Source organism: Mytilus galloprovincialis, chromosome 3 (genome assembly GCF_965363235.1).
Source record: "Mytilus galloprovincialis chromosome 3, xbMytGall1.hap1.1, whole genome shotgun sequence".
Taxonomy (NCBI): domain Eukaryota; kingdom Metazoa; phylum Mollusca; class Bivalvia; order Mytilida; family Mytilidae; genus Mytilus; species Mytilus galloprovincialis.
Genome location: NC_134840.1, coordinates 28387245 through 28392491, shown reverse-complemented (window position 1 = coordinate 28392491; position 5247 = coordinate 28387245). Strand labels below are relative to the sequence as shown.

Below are 5247 nucleotides of genomic sequence, written 5' to 3'. Positions count from 1 at the left end.
AATGTAATGTTTGCAAATAGTTTTCAAAGGTACCAGGTTTATAATTGAATACGCCAAACGCGCGTTTCGTCTACACAAGACTCATCAGTGACACACAGATCAAGATAGTTAGAAAACGAAACAAGTAAAAAGTTGAAGAGCATTGAAGACCCAAAATTCAAAAAACAGTTGTGCAAATACGATTAAGTTAATCTATGTCTGGAATAAGAAAATCCTTAGTATTTCGAATAATTTATACTTTTGCAAACAATGAACTTATACAAACACTTTTTCTACACGTAGTTTTTTTATGCAAAAAATGAGACGAAATACATATGATTTTTATTTCATTCTTGATGATGGTTTGTAAAAAGTTTCAGAAAAGGTCTCACACCAAGTGATTAAAATTCTACTTCTGGCCGAGTTGTTGGAAACTATGTGACATCTTTATTCCTCTTTTGCAACATTTATAGCAGAAAAATGCAGATTGTTGCCATGGAAACACAAAAAGTTATGATAATTTAGCCTTTCAACCACTGCATATCAAATCTATGGAAGATACTGATTACATACTTAAGCACATTTATGACACAAACAGTGATCCTAATTTGGAAGAAAGCAAAGAAAAGGCGATTTATAATGATTTTTTGAATTTTTTCCTATCCTTCTTTTGAACATTTACAAAAAAAAAAAAGAGGAAAACTCAATTTTGATGAGTAATAATCATATCGAATCTTCCACCAGTAAGACCGAAAATATAACAAATTCAACAAGATTGATTATACACCTGAAGTACCATTTTTTGATATTTAGTAAATAACATGTTGCCTCTGGCTGCTTCCCGGTACGGTGAAAAATGCACCTTGTTTTTACTTGTCATAGGATAGGAAATGCAAGCTTAGTAAAAGAAAAGACGTTACAAAGTATGTTGTTTATTTATTTTGATTCTATAGTAATCGCAAACTAACTATACATCAACGTTTTGTTAGTTTGTTTTTATTTTTTCTGGTTGAATGAAATACTTTCGTTCAAATGTATTTTTGATGTACTTATCATATGCATTAACACAGCAGTAATTTACCATTTTAAATCGTGTCCTGTCTTATTTTTGGCCTTTTTTCAGACATCAATTTTAATTCGACTTATTGCATATTCTATTTGCCATTTGACGCATTGACAAATACAGCGAAGCAACATTTTAATTGTTAGTATCATTCTTGGGTGTAAGGTTTAAACCAAAGATGCATTAATCCCGATAAGCGTGTCAATTGTTAGATTATATGAGGTTTTCGATAAAAGAATTTGAAAATATCATTTTTTGTAATTCTTCAGTCATGAACGAACCATCTTTTCCACATCTTTTACAATATAAAGTATGATATATTTTCATTTTATAGTTTTTACATTTTCACCTATAACAAATAATATATACCCTCTGGCGATTTTGGCCGGTTTAGCATACAGTTGATTTTTGTCTAATGTTGACATAGTTGAGGGCTGATATGTTGTCTGGAAGTTGTATATTCTTACATATTGTGTTTGTTGTATTTACGCTGCCTTATTTACGTAAACTTCATTTGTTTTTACTCACATATGTTACATATTCCACCTGCTTTACGACCGTTTCCTTTTATTTCAATTTGTTTTACAAAATAAATCTAACTGAGATTACGCCCAACATTTTATAAGACAATTTAATACAACAGTTTTTTTTTGGTGAAATTTGCATTGTGTTTTTTCTCGCTTTTCAGTCATTAAGAACTATTGAACATTGGACCAATTAAGTCGACAGATTATAATATCTGATTTTGTTTACTTTATCTTTGGTAGGAAAATTGCACAGACTTAACATACAACACTTCCACAATGGACCACACAGATCTTCAATTAACAGAGTTAACGAACAACACTTTGATTATGAATCACATAGATCTTCCAACTATTGCTGACAATCCACGAATCCACATTCTTATCACCAAGCTAATACGGAGACTAAAAGCTGACCATGATCTAATGCAGATGTTTGAAGTGGTACAGATGACCGTCATTTTTCTATCGCTGTTCTTTGGATTCTTCTTTCTGCTATATCCACTTCATGAAAAGCGACGCCGAACATCAGTTTGGAGTCTATGGTGGACGAACTTGTTTGGATTTATACAAATATGCTACTGTTCAGCTAATGTAATTGTTGCTAGACACGCCTACTTAAAACCGGAACCGAACTCAATACAATGCAGTGACTTCTATCCAATTCCAATGTTCTGTGGCGTTTTGTCAATAGCTGTAATTGTTGGTTCCGCTATTGGTGTGCATTTTAGAAATTCAAAAATTGTTATTCTGAAATACGTGTTTTTCACTTACACAGCTCTTTGTATGCTAAGTGTTATTGCCCTTCAAAGTGTTACAACTCCTCACCAACCCAATGGAATTGACGTGACATCAAACTTTCAACTAGAACCAATGACTTGTGGTTTTAATCCGAATGAGCACCTTCTCATTATTGCATGTGAATATGTTTTGTTATACATACCTATGGGAGTTGCATTGTTGGTTGTGTACTCTCGATTACGAAAGGCAAAAGGTAATTAATTTAATTTTAAGATATAAATAAAAGGAGACGTAGGGTATTTGTCAATGATGGAGCAACTCAACCATCATAAAAAAAAGGCAAAAGGCATGTTAACATCAACATATTGGATTTAAAAATAATTGAAGTAAGTAAAATGAAAATTGAACTTTTAATTTGTAAACGGATTCTAATGCAATATTATTTGCATATTTAAAGCTATATTGCATCCAGTAAACTGGAAACTGAAAGTCTGGAAAGCACAAAATGTACAAATCATTTGAAAGAGCAAAAACAAAAAACAAAAAGCAAAAAACAACCCCCCCAAAAAATTAAAGCACCTGAATAACAACAAAAAACGAAGACAACAACAAACCAAAAATAATCTTGGAATTATACTAAAGTAGTCAACATTTTATACTTTCGATATTTGTTTTATTCTTTTATTTGCTTCACGCATTTCGACAAATATTTCCTGAAAGCTGTGACGTCAATTTTTGTGGCGTTGATACATTCGTATGACGCACAGTTCGTAATTCTATCAATAATTCGTGTTTTTGTGTACTGTCGTCAATTAATTTTAGGTTTTCGTTGTTATTTTGTGGTAAACATGTCAAAATGTACTATTTTATTATTCATTTATGTATTGCTCTGTCCTGAGCGTTCTTGCATTCATTTGTACTGTATTCCTGTTAGGCAAAGTTTTCATTTCAGCGGTATTTTTAACATTGCAATTAAGCGTGAAGTTTGACTAGCTACACAACAAGGTTCAACTCGCCATTTTTACTTTAAATATGTTCTGTACCAAGTCAGGAATATGACAGTTGTTATCTAATGATTCTATGTAGATTGCATTGGCGTTTTTTTTTTGCGCTTCAGTCTTTCTGTTGTTCCATTGTTTTCCTCTTATAGTTGATGTGTTTCTCTCAATTTTAATTCGTAACCCTTTTTTTCTTTCAATCGATTTTTGACCTTAGCACAGCAGGATACTACTGTTGCCTTTATTTATAAGATATTAAACTTAGAATAAATCATAGGCTTTGCAAAGTGGGTAACCAAAGATAAACGGCGGGTAGTTTGGCATGTATTGGAAAAGAGCTTTTGTTTGATAGGGACAGAAATCTTATCTTGTATAAGGCACCACGGACCGCTCAAAAGATTTTGCAAGGTTTCCATAAAGAGAAAATGGTACGCTCCTTACATGTCGCTCCAAATCCAATCGGATGTGACTGCATATTCATATATCCAGGGCCCCTCCCCCATCAACATATTTTGTTTTTATTATCGGACACGTGTTCATTTAACATAGTGGTATTAAATTGGCGACTTTGAATCATACACATTCAGGACAAGAAAAAAATAACTACAAGTATAATTATGAACTATTCCATTTTTGGAAACATGAAATTATTGAGCGATAAAAGTGAAATCGCCCCAAACGGTATAGGATGCTTACATATACTTGCTACCAAATTTAAGGAAGCTATTTTTTGCAGTTCCTAAGTAAATGAAATGATAATTTCATAGGACGGACGTACACATGGGCAAATTTTAGTGTTTATTAAATATAATATATTGGTTGTGCAAGGGAATTGTCTTCGGTGAAAGTTCGGAGATTTGAACTGTTAAAGAAAAATGAGGGTATTTTTCTACGCATCAAAGAATTGATGCAAGGCCAAGGGTTCTTTCACGTAGATGTTGCATTTTTGTTTTAATTATTGATGATATTCAGCAAGAAGATTTGCCTTTTCAAAATATTTATTTATCTTTTTTTTCCAGAAAGGTATCAAGAAATGTATTTCTTTGTGCCTTGCAATGATAACAACGTATGTGAATCATGCCAGTATCAGAATTATGTCTGCCGGACAATTCTGTCTGCATACATACTATGTATATACATTATCAGACCTGGGGTAATCATTATTTATTCCATGTATGGTTTTCTACACCAGGACATTATTCCAAGTGTTGTATCAACCGCAGTGTATGTGTTTTTATGCTTTGAATACACTATTATATTACAAAGTAGTTGTAAGCAGTGTTCAGAAACACAGACTGAATCACAAAAGGACAGTTTACATTGATATTTTCGACTTTTTTTACATTGTTTCTTTTTCAAATATATACGCGTTTGCTTCATTGTGTTATGACGAAAAAATATCATACTAAAAGCAGAAAAGACAACAAACGAAAACATATCCAGCAAAGACCCATAATAATTGTTTAATTTCAAATTGATGATGATTGGTACAGGGGTTTGAAAATATACTCCAAAGATAGAAGACAAAGTGTGGAAGTTTCAGCTGCCAATGTAGGAAAGATGAATATAAAAATAATGCATTGAAATCTATCGCGCATGCTTATATTATAGCAACTGAATTGCATATCAACGGCTTCCGTATTACAGTGTACAAAAAAAAATTATTATCTATTTACTATATATTTATAATTGTGTATTATTGTGTAGCTGGTGCAATGATTCGATCATACTACATTTTAAATTAGTTTATGCATATTGTTGTCAAATATTTGATGTTTAAATGTTATTGAAATAAAAGAAAACAATTTCCATGAACTTCATGTTTTTTTTTTTAAAGCTGATTAAAAAACGGAGTTAATTCCAATAAACTCCATTGAAAGCATTGACATACGATTTGTTTTACAACAACTGGACAACTTACGATTTAGGCGATACTCAATAA

The 5247-nt window shown here is 32.0% G+C and overlaps 1 long non-coding RNA gene across 1 annotated transcript; it reads left to right on the top strand.

Annotated features, from left to right (window-relative positions):
* The first annotated feature begins 828 nt into the window (after positions 1 to 828).
* Positions 829 to 5029, top strand: LOC143066374 (uncharacterized). The gene is made up of 3 exons (XR_012975582.1): positions 829 to 902; positions 1810 to 2560; positions 4325 to 5029. It is a non-coding gene; the product is annotated as an uncharacterized LOC143066374 (long non-coding RNA).
* The last annotated feature ends 218 nt before the right edge of the window (positions 5030 to 5247 follow it).